Genomic DNA, 12,067 nt, shown 5'->3' with positions numbered 1-12,067 from the left:
ACCAAGAGTGTGTTGGCATAGAATAGCCCAAGAAAAACTGCGAGCGTTTGAATTTAATCAAGTCTGTTAGGAGCTGAAAACACTTCCCGGTTCTGTTACTTGCTCACATTGCAATGATGACCAGGTTTAACCACATCCGTGAAGTGGGGGTAAAAACCTCCCCACCTTCGTGGTGACTTACAGAGCATTGCGACTCACTCTCATAGAGTAAGGAAGGATTTTCATAATCAACTGCTGCCTAATATGTAATTATTAAGTATTACCAAATTCACTGCGCTAAAGTACGTTCAGATTTAGACCTTGGGAGACTTCTGTTTCTAGGCTTCCTTGTTCAGTCGGGATTCATTGTTTCCTGCCTGCAGTCTGCAGATATCAGTGATGTTAGTACCTGCTGGGCAGGGCATTGAAAACCTTGCCCATCACCTTTATATTTACACACCATCACCATGCCAGAAAGCAGCCATAAGGTTGGGCATGCCTTCCCTCTCTTACACCATTAACACCCAATTTAATGTAATAAGCTATCATGAGGGAGTGTCACAGTATAACAGCACTGCTGGTGGCCGGGACCTCTGAGGATCTCTGCTCCAGCTCCCACACACAGCAGGCTGTGCTAACACAAAGCCGGGGCAGCCGTGCCTTGTCTAGTTGAGGTTTAAAAAAAAAAAAACAGGATGGAGATCCCCCACATCGCTGGTGACCTGTCCCAGGGCTGCACCTCCATTGAGTGAAGAAGTGTTTCCTCATCTGCAGTCTAGACTTCCCAAGGCTCAACCCACGGATGTTGCCTCCTGTTCCAATTAGAGTCACGGTCATTCAGGTTGGAAGGAACCACCAGAGGTCATCTGGTCCTACCCCCAGCGAAGTTTGAAGTTAGATCCAGCTGCAAAGTTCGATCGTGTTGCTCAAGGCCCTGACATGATGTGATTTGCCACCTTTGCACTGCTGGCTTGTATTCGATGGTGGATCCGTCATAACCAGCAGGATCTTTTCAGTAAGGTCTGTTGCTCAGCCATACTGATGCATGGGGTTGTCCTGTGTCAGACACCAGACCTTGCACTCCTTCTTGTGGTGATAGTACAGCTCAAGTCAGCTCTTCCAAATATGCCCTTCTTCGCACCAAAGCCAACTGGGTAGCAATGGCTCTTGAATTGCCTCCAGAAATATCAGTTTATGCTGAGAGCAATGGAGTTGGAGAGATGAATCAACTCAGCACTGTCGAAGCCAAATTTTGTTATTTCTCTTAAGAATTTAGCCTGTTGGTTTTCAGAAAGAGGGAAAATAAAAGAATGGCTCAAGTGGCCAAAACAAAGATGTATCCACCCTGATATGCTTCCTCCAGCAGGGACCAATAGTGAATATATAAAAAAAGAGTGTAAGGAAAGCCAAAAACAGAGTGATTTTTTTTTTTGTATGTGTTGGATTTGTGTCTGGTGGGGTTTTGGTAGAGAGGGAGGAGGCTGCAGAGGTGGCTCTTGTAAGAGGCTTCTAGAAGCCCCCTGGCTCCAATTCAGACCCGCCTTTGGCCAAGGCCAGGCCAATCAGTGTCTCTGTGAATAACTATTTAAGAGGGGGAAAACCTGTTGGGAAGGTTTTTTGTTTGTGAGCACAAGAGAAGAGGGATGTGTGAGAGAAACAGCCCTGCAAACACCCAGGTCAGTGAGGAAGGAGGCAGGGAAGTGCACTGGAGCAGAGGTTCCCCTGCAGCCAGTGGTGAGATGGCAGGCTGACCCCCTGCAGCCCATGGAGATCAGTGGTGAAGCAGATGCCCATTTGCAGCCCATGGAGGACCCCAGGCCAGAGTAGGGGACTGGGCCCGAAGCAGGTCATGACTCCGAGGAAGCCCACACTGGAGCAGCCCATGGCTGGGAGGATGGCAGCCCTGGGAGGGACCTGCACTGGAGCAGGGGAGGACTGCGAGGACTCCTCTTCCTGAGGAGGAAGGAGCATCAGAGACACCTTGTGACAGACGGACTGTAACCCCCATTCCCTGCCCCCTGCGCTGCTGGGGGGAGGAGGGAGAGAAACTGGGAGCAGAGCTGAGCCCGGAAAGAAGGGAGGGGTGGGGGAAAGGTGTTTTTAAGACCTGCTTGTATTTCTCATTATCCTTGGTTGTGGTGGTGTTTAAATTAAGTTGATGTTGTTTTCCCCAAGTCAAGTCTGTTTCTTGCCCATGATTGTAACTGCTGAGTGAGCCCTCCCTGTCCTTTGCTCGATCCTCAAGCCTTTTGGTTATATTTTCTCCTCCTTATCCCACCAAGGAGGGGTTTGGAGTGAGTAAGCGGCTGCATGGTGCTTCGTTGCCGGCTGGGTGGGCGTAAACCACGACAGTCTGGCATTGTCTCCTTGTTACTGACAATGTGCAGCTGGAGATTTTCTTGCATCTAAGCTTATATTGCCATCATTGTATTTAACAATAAGTACTTGATAGTTAATAGCACCAACTGGTATCGTCCATCCCAGCTGCCTGATTCTAGCTGTGCAGAGGAGGACGCAGCCCAAGGGAGAAATTCACGCATCCTTCCCTCACCTGTTTGCATATGTGGTCTCAAAACACCAGCACTGAGAACAACAAATACGAGATTATAATGCAATTATCAAATAGGTAAGTATGGTATCTTTGCTGTCTACAAATGCAGTTTAACCAAATAGAAAGCATGTTATTTGGGGCATATTGTTAGCAAATACATAGAAGCTACCAGAACACCAATGTTGACACATACCTTTCTTACTGAAATTTCCCTCATAATGTGGGAGAGATCTGTTTATATGAGCAAGTTTTTCCAAGAAGAACAAATTGTATACCTTCATAGGGCTGGAACAAGCTGGAGACCAGCAACTGAAGAGGATTTCTCTCTGGTAGGGCCCTCCTTGTGACATATAAACAGTCAACCAGCCTCCTTGACTGCGCTGTCTTTCCTGGTGAACTTGCATTTTGCAGATTTGCACTTTGTTCCAGGAAAAGTAGTACTAGGGAGAGAGCAATACGTGTTAGCTGGAGCAGTGTTTCTGGCTGCGAGCACTCGAGCTGAGCATAGGAGGGTTGGAAAGCATGCCTGTATCGTGTTCAGTAACGCTGATGTACAGAAGTATAAAAATCAAAAGTAGTCACCAAGTGATTTTCTTTTCCTCAAACACATGCACAGCTCTGCTGGTTAATAGAGACGCACACGCACATACGTACTTTAAGACAACATAAGCAAGAGGGTCTGAATGTTAGATTTATTTACACATATGGAGTACTGCATCCAAAACACTTGAATATAAAGTTCCTTTATGTTTGTTTTAGCACATATGCAAGTATTTTGCATTTTTATTTTTCTTCCTGTGCTTCTGATTGACCTCCAGAACATTTCAATGGGAGGCACAGTAGCATCTTGCTATCCCTTGTTTGCTATTTTTTTGGGGTACCACTGCTGATGTTTTAACACCATGCTCCACTCACTCATTGTTCTTCCTATTCTTCAACCTTGTGTAATGGGTCTGCGTGGCAAGGTTTTGGTAGTGGGGAGGTTACAGGGGTGGCTTCTGTATGAAGTTGCTAGAAGTTTCCCCTATGTCGGATATAGCCAATGCCAGCCGGCTTTAAGATGGACCCGCCACTGGCCAAGGCCGAGCCAATCAGCAACAGCGTTTTTCGCCTCTGTGATAACATATTTAAGAGAGTGAAAAAGTTGTTGTGCAGCAGTAATTGCAGCGAGTGGGAGGAGTGAGAATATGTGAGAGAAACGTGCTGCAGACACCAAGGTCAGTGCAGAAGGAGGGGGAGGACATGCTCCAGGCACTGGAGCAGCGATTCCCCTGCGGCCTGTGGTGAAGACCATGGTGAGGCAGGCTGTCCCCCTGCAGCCCATGGGCGGTGGAGCAGATGACTGCCTACATCCCAGGGAGGGCCCCCACGCCGGAGTAGGTGGATGCCTGAAGGAAGCTGTGAACCCGTGGGAAGCCTGCACCGGAGCAGGCTCCTGGCAGGACCTGTGGCCCGTGGAGAGAGAGAAGCCCACGCTGGAGCAGGTTTGCTGCCAGAGACCCCTGAAGGACTGCACACAGTGAAGGAGACCCACGCTGGAGCAGTTCATGAAGAACTGATCCCGTGGGAAGACTCACGCTGGAGAAGTCATGGAGGACTTTCTCCCGTGAGGGGGACCCCACATTGGAGCAGGGGAAGCGTGTGAGGAGTCCTCCCCTTGAGGAGGAAGAAGTGGCAGAAAACAACAGAGTGATGAACTGACCCCAACCCCCATTCCCTGTTTTCCCCCCTGTGCCGCTGGAGGGGGAAAAATCGGGATCAAAGTTAAGCCCGGGAAAGGAGGGAGGGGTGGGGGGAAGGTGTTTTAAGATTTGGTTTTATTTCTCATTACTCCTCTCTGAGTTAATTGGTAATAAATTACATTTCCCTTCAGTCGAGTCTGTTTTGCCCGTGATGGTAAATGTTGGGTGATCTCCCTGTCCTTATCTCAACCCCACAAGCCTGTTGTTATTTTTTTTTCTCTCCCCTGTCCAGTTAAGGAGGGGAGTGATAGAGGTGGCTTTGGTGGGCACCTGGCATTTTGGTCAGGGTCAACCTACCACACCTTGATTGATCATGATTTATCTGAAGAAGACGATGGTGACAATGGAAAAGCAAGCGTTCAGAGGGAGAAATGATCAGGCTAAGATTTACACTGGGTCTCCTGGGTGAAGCAGCTGAGATCTTTCAGGACAGTTAGCCTTCCCAACAAGCCATCACCTTCTCTCATTGATGCCTGAATTGTGCCACTTCCACCATTCCTCCTCTATGCCATATACACTGACCCCGTATATTCAGTTGTGTGTTATTTCTCAAATGCCTGCATGTGTCCCTCCCTCCACTGCATAAATCTCAAGAGGCAAAACTGCTTTGCTGCCCATCAGATGTGGCTGCAATGCTTATCAGGACTACATCCTCAACAGATAGAGGAGTGTGGCTGCGGTTCTCTAGGCAGAAGTAAAAGTGACTAATGGATCAGACACAAACAGAAATTTGATTTTTCTGGTGTTTTTACACCTACACAGGAAGGGTGTAGTCACCCCACCAGCTCAAGAGGTGAGTTCCTTTGCTGGTCATCACCTGCCCAGAAGGAGCCTAGCTATGGTATCCACCTAGCAGAAGACTCTGTCCTCTGCACTCACCAGAATGGATGTGGCAACCCAGACAGAGCTCCCATGGAAACATGCAGCTGTCCAGGCCTCCGGCTGCAGGGAGTGCCAGGGCCTGTCACTGGTGATGGGTGGCAGCGTTGGGAGCAGTGGTGTGCGGTGTGACCAGGTGAACCATCTGCTCAGCCTGGTGGCAGAGCTATGGAAGGAAGTAGAAAGGTTGAGGTGCATCAGGGAGGCTGAGAAAGAGATGACTGGTGGAGCCAGGCTCTGCCCTCCCTGAGACAGACACAGAAAAACAAGATCAAGGGGACCCTGTATCCTCCCCCTGCCAGACTAAAGGCAGCAGCTTAAAGGAAAGGAGTGAATGGAGGCAAGTTGACACTTGAGGCAGCAGGCAACCCCCCTCCTTTCCCATCTCGCCTTCCCAGGTGCCTCTGTACAACAGGTATGAGGCTGTGGATGTGGAAGGCCAGTCAATGGATGATGTGGATGATGGGCCATCTACACCAAGGTCAAAAAGGCCTGCCCGCTGTATCACAACCACCTCCACAAGGAAGAAAAGATGGGTTATAGTTGTAGGGGACTCCCTTCTGAGGGGAACAGAGGGTCCAAATATACCAGACAGACCCTCCCCTTAGGGAAGCCTGCTGCCTCCCTGGGGCCCGGGTTAAGGACATCACTAGACACTCGCTAGCCTGGTACGGTCCTCGGGCTATTGCCCATTACTGCTCTTCCATGTGGGTGGTGATGAAGCCACAAGGCGTAGTCCAAGGGCAATCAATCAAAAGAGACTTCAGGGCCTTGGGACAGTTGGTGAGGGAATCTGGAGCACAGGTTATTTTTTCTTTTCTCCTTCCAGTTGCAAGCAGTGACATTGGAAGGAACAGATGGACCCAGTCTACTAATAGATGGCTCTGAGGCTGGTGTCACCGCCACAATTTTGGGTTTTTCGATAATGGCATGGCTCACACAGCACCAGGCCTGCTGGCGTCAGATGGGATTCACCTTTCTCAAAGGGGGAAGGGTGTCTTTTCTCATGCGCTTGCAGGGCTCATTGACAGAGCTTTAAACTAGACTTGAAGGGGGAGGGGGATGATACATCATTATACAAAAAATAGCTACATGTCTGTATCATCTACCTAAAAGCAAGTAGTCTATCCCTCAAAGGCCAAAAGGCAAAGTGTAGCCCTCACTGTGAAAGTCCGAACTGTCCCTTTTGTGTGTATGAGGGATGGTAATCCATGCTTGGAATCATTTAGTAAACAGACATGTAAAACTCTCTTTCTTACACAAGTTTCACATTTTACCAGTGAGATACCTTAAACAGCCTTGTTGTTATACAATAGAATGGGTTTGTTAGCAAAGTCAATGAATTGCGGTCTGTAATTCTTCAGCAATCGCAGCCTTTGTTTGCTCTCAGAGCCACGAGGGAGGTTCTGCTCACCCTCTACTCTGCGCTGGTGTGGCCACATCTGGAGTACCGTGTTCAGTTCTGGTCTCCCCTGTTCAAGAGGGACAAGGAACTACTGGAGGGAGTCCAGCGGGGGGCTACAAAGATGACGAGGGGACTGGAGCATCTCTCTCATGAGGAAAGGCTGAGAGACCTGGGGCTCTTTAGCCTGGAGAAGAGAAGGCTGAGAGGGGACCTTATCAACTCTTATAAATATCTAAAGGGTGGGTGTCAAGAGGATGGGGCCAGGCTCTTTTCAGTGGTGCCCAGCTGAACAGGGGCAAGGGGCAACAGGCACAAACTGGAGCACAGGAAGGTCCACCTGAACATAAGGAAAAACTTCTTTCTTTTGAGGGTGACAGAGCACTGGAACAGGCTGCCCAGGGAGGTTGTGGAGTGTCCTTCCCTGGAGATATTCAAAACCCGCCTGGATGCAGTCCCGTGCGACCTGCTGTAGGTGAACCTGCTTTAGCAGGGGGTTTGGACTAGATGATCTGCAGAGGTCCCTTCGAACTCCTGCCATTCTGTGATTCTGTGACTTTCCTAAGGACCACTCATGCCCTGCTGCGTTGTGATGAGCTGCAGCACTCTGAATCACCACTTGTTTCACGGCTCTTGAGTTCACAAACTCATAAAGCCTCTTCTTGCTAGGAGATGCGGCAGCATCCCCTCTCTTTTTGTTTTCTTCTTAATTTTAAGCAGACCACTCAAACATTGCTGGTTCTTCAAACATTCATAGTGTAATGTTATTCTTTAAATTGTAAGTTTGCCTTCAACATAACTCCCATCAGCATGTCCCCTGGACTTCTGTGATGGAGAACAAGCTAGGTGACCATGACATCTTTCTGGCAGTCCAGGTGGGTGAGACAGAACAGCATGACTTCCCAGAGTTTTGTCTTTGTTTACACTGCTAGAGAGGAATACAGTCTTCTGCAACAGACTAACCCTTGCTGTGATGGGGAGGAGGTAGTAAGCCTGACTTCTGGGGGCTTCTGGGGAAGGCACCAGCACTCAGGGAGGCCCTGGCAGCTCTTCTCCACAGCACAATGTGCTACCATTAGTTGGCTTCATCGTGACACAGTCTAGTTCCTTACCGATGACTATGGATGACAGCTGTTTTCTTCACGATTTGTGTGGAAGAATCAGTGATAAAGCTGTTTCTCTGGTACTGCTGTTACCAATGCAATCTGGAGCATGATGAGCCTCTGAGAAGGAAGGCTTTTTGCATCAGCTGAGGATCTCAACTGCTCTTCATAAAATCGCGTCTCTGTCTGCAGAGGTAATGCGCTCAAATGTTACGTAAGGAAGAGCCTACAAGAAGTGTATGTTGAATTCCCTGTGTGGTATCTATGAATATTAAATATTTGTGTGACTGGCTGCCTTAAACACTCCATCAATATTTATAACTGGTCGGGGGAACAGTGGGAATTCTTCAGTATAAATTATTTCAAGCCTCATTTCTGTAATACTGCAGTCTTTGCATCTCTTTGCATTCTGGAGGACTAAAGATAGATGACACACGGAAGCAGTTCCCTTCTTTTCCTTCAGGTTTGCGAGGTTATGTAATTTAAAGGGAAGATTCGCCTTAACAGGTTTTCGAGATCAGTGTAATTCTTCAATATCCTTTTTTAAAATGCAGATTCCTTTATCTTCTCAGTACCAAAATAAGAATTTTTAGGAAGATGGAAGAGTTAAACCATTATTTAGGTTTTTGCCTTGTTACATGGCCAATTGCTTTGTAATCCCCTGCCTGCCCTGCCTGCCTTTTAGAAAACTAATAGGAAACTGTCTGTAAGGCTAATGAAATGCTGATTTTCTGAATATAAAAGAGTTAGCGCCGTTCTTTATACAGACTCTTCAAAAATGTGCCTTTTGAGATACAGCAGATTTTATTCCAGGGAGAATATGGGACCTTATGAACCACGGGAACTTCTGAGGATAACTCGGGAAGCTCACTAACCCTTTTGCTACATAGCAGCATGGCATTTTGAAAGCAAGACTCCATCTCTCTTGCTCATTTGCTAGGTGTAGTAAAGTTAATCACTGTTCTTTTTTTCATTTTAGATACAGTTCTATGAGGCCTGCATGTTGTCTTCTCTTTCAGCAGCCTGCTGATCACTCCCAGGGAGTAGGGATACAGTTCCAACCTGTCTGGAGGTGTCCAGCTTCTCTGCTGCTCTCCACACTGACCCAGCAGCATTTCCTTTACAGCCTAGCGTTGAGGGTTTGTTTGGCGTGGCAGTGATAAAGCCCTTTCCCTTCCCCTCATGCTACCCAGGACCAAAATGGGGTTTGGATAGCAAAACACAACTCCCCAGTAAGATTAAAATACCCTGAGGTACAGGAAGCAACCACTTCTCATTTTTATCGGTATCTGTTCTGAAACCTGTCCAGGTTTTGGGCAGGAACACGAGAAAAATACTTGATGCTGTTCCTCTTGGAAGGAAGAAAACATTCCTGTGGAAGATGTATGCCTGTCACATCCGTATGCAGGTCTTTTCTGGAGACTAGGTTTACCCTAGGATCGTTCCCCTGGGAAGTAGAGACACGGTGCCCATGCTCAAATTAGAGGGCTTCCCAGTGTTCAGCTGAGCACTCAAACACTAGGAGTGCAATCTGCCTTTGAAGCTGGCCCCTGTTTTGAGCAGGAGGTTGTACTAGAGACCTCCAGATGTCCCTCCCTACTCCAGCCCTGTGACTCTGAGGCAGACAATGTTGTGGTGAGTGTTTACTGAACACACTAATAAATTAACTGGGAAGTGAGTCCAACCAAGCCCCCTTGCCAAAACCAGGCAATTCTTCAAGCTTTGTCCACATTTGTTGTCCAGCAAGTTTTAATGTCAGCACAGCTGAACCAATAAAAATTTTCAATCCTCTTTGTGAACTTTTTGTGGTAGTATCTATGGAGCCTGCAAACTGATCTGCAGGTCTGCTTGCTTTTATGCCTTTATCAAAGTAGATCTTGTTCTTCTGAGGTTTGGTGGATTTATGAGCTTTGCAGAGCCTGTGAGCCACAGGGCACTTCCAGGCCGTGTAGGTTGCAGCCCATCCTGCCTCATGCTTCTCCACAAATGTGGTTCACTCCTAGACCAGCGCAACCACCTCTAAGGTCGAGGCTGATCAGCCTCTCTGAAGACCCTGTCCTTGGTGCCTCGGTGGACACTGTGTTCCTTGTGGTGCGGGGTTTCTTGCTTCAAAGCCTTTCAGCTGAGAAACTACAAGTTGTGCTCCTTGATGCCCCTCAGATATGATTTTCTCTCCTATAATATTATTATTGTTTGGACAAATGCAGTTGGCTTCTGCTTTCTCGAGGATAGTAGGAGAAGCTGTAGCTGCTTCTCCCCGTCTTTGCCAAGTTTCCGCTGCTAGCTGCACAGGCAGTGTTGAAGGGCAGATGGGTCATTCTTAGGGTACCTTCTGCCATTAATATACTCCCAAGAGCACTGTGCTCTGTCCCCTTCCTGGTGTGTTGAAATCCGTGTTACTCACCAGTTCCTCCCCTTTGACAGTTACTTTTCAACCTGTCGCACTCCCAGAACATGATAGATACCATCCTGACCATTTGCCAAGTGAATCCTATGACTTTCAGGCTCTGATGGTGTTTTCCCTGCTAAGGAAACTTCAGGCCTCTGTGGATCACAGGGATCACAAATGTGTTTTGAATTTAGGGACCCTGAACCCTGACCTTGGCATAGATTCACCAGAGGAAAGTAGGTTTTGCGTTTTGCAAGGGAAAAGATTTTGAGGACAGATAATCCACTGTGAGCTTTCTCTGAGAAGTTATGTTTTATTTTATTGAGGTGTTTATGCTTTAGTGATCTCTCTGTCCCCTTCTTTCCCTGAGACTGATGGAAAGAAGGACATGGCCACCACAGGAGCTGGCTTTACATGCTTAATATCATCTGAGAACTTCCCAGGGCAGAAGGAGGTCCCCGTGGGAGGACTTGACACCACGGACTGTTCATATTGTCACTGTCCTGCAGTACAGAGTGCGTGGAGAAATTCACCCACAAGTCTTTTTATCCCACCGTAGTAGTGGTAGCTATGCTTCTAGTCCAAGCAGCTTTGCTGAGCAGCTTCACACAGGACACCATGCCCTTCCGTCTTACCATTCTGCACTAAATGTGTTATTTGAAGCTAGGAGCCACTTTTCTCATGCCAGATGCTCTTGAGCCGCAAGCCACTGTGCTGGGGAAGTGGCCCTGGGCTCTGTTCTCTATGTTCTTCTACAGAGTGTCTTTTATTAGCCCCATCCTTCTTCTGGAAGATAATACTCTCAACAGGCTTAATCCTGCATAAATTCTTGCTGTCAGCGAGAATTTCCTTACATAGCCTGTGTGATTCCTCCAGCTGCAAACTAATGACAAGTGTTGAGACAGTCCTGTTAAGAGGCTGATGGTCGCCTTTCTCCTGCTCACAATCCAAACACCTTTCCCCTCATTCCCAGGTTGTAGGTCAAGATCCAGTTTCCCCAGAGAGTTCAACATGGGGAGACTTTGCTAGTGCTTAATTCAGAGCTGTAACTGGCTGAAGTACAGTGTATGGTGGGCTCTAATTGCTTTCATGCTCTCTGTCCTTGACAGCCCTTCCAGATAGCTGATGTGTCCTCTACCTGTGACAGCTTGTACTTCAGTGTTGGAGGTCTTTCTCGTCTGTTTTCATGGGCCTATACAAACCTACCAGGCTCCAGCTGGAGGCAGCAGGCTGGAGGTCTCTGGCCCGACCCTGCTCCCAGCAGAGCAAACATCACACCTACAGCAGGTGCCCAGGCAAGTCAGGGCAGTCCCCAAGGATGGAGACCCCCCACCACTCAGGGCCCCGTCCCAAGCATAGCCCACTCACATGGAAAGGGGCTGTATCCTCAGGTCCAATTGGGATTTTCTCTTGTTGCGGTTGTGCCCATTGGCTCTTGGCCTGTTGCTTTGAACTTCAAAGAAAAGTCTGGCTGTCATCTCTGTCACCTTCCCTTTAGGATGTGGAAGATGCAGTTAGATCCTCACTTTTATATTCGCAATTTTCTTAATTCCACATTTATTTAATCTCCTGTCTTTACAGTTAATCCATTTTCCTTTTCCATTTATGTGGTTTCAGACTCACTAAGAGGGGAAGACACTGCTGATCAGACCTACAGTGCAGCTGGGCTTTCGTCTGAAGTGCTGCAGCACCTCCCATAAGGTCTTTGTGGACTAGACTTGTCTGTGGGGGACTGGTGGAAATTCATACTGTTACTTTGAGACCAAAAACCTGGGATTTGTTCATCCCTACTACTCTGCTCAGCCTTGCAGCCTGCTCAGAATGACTGCATGTAGACAGCGGTGATGGCCAAGACATCCCAAGGAGGGGCAGCCATGTTAAATCTGGGACCCACATCAGAGCCTGGCCATTCCCATGAGCCAGCCACTCCGCAGTCTGCGGGGTTCGCAGAGCCCCAGCCACTGCTGCCGGGCCAGGCAGGGATGTAGCAGTTCCTGCGATGACTTCCCTATCATGGACGGG

The 12,067-nt window shown here is 48.2% G+C and overlaps 1 protein-coding gene across 2 annotated transcripts in view; it reads left to right on the top strand.

The window, feature by feature from the left end:
• The window catches only part of RNLS (renalase, FAD dependent amine oxidase), a 79,481-nt gene that overhangs the window by 57,882 nt on the left and 9,532 nt on the right, over positions 1-12,067 (top strand). The gene's annotated exons all lie outside the window — the stretch shown is intronic.

This window comes from Leptosomus discolor, chromosome 6 (assembly GCF_034619465.1).
Source record: "Leptosomus discolor isolate bLepDis1 chromosome 6, bLepDis1.hap2, whole genome shotgun sequence".
Classification (NCBI taxonomy): domain Eukaryota; kingdom Metazoa; phylum Chordata; class Aves; order Leptosomiformes; family Leptosomidae; genus Leptosomus; species Leptosomus discolor.
This window is presented reverse-complemented; position numbering and strand designations above follow the sequence as displayed.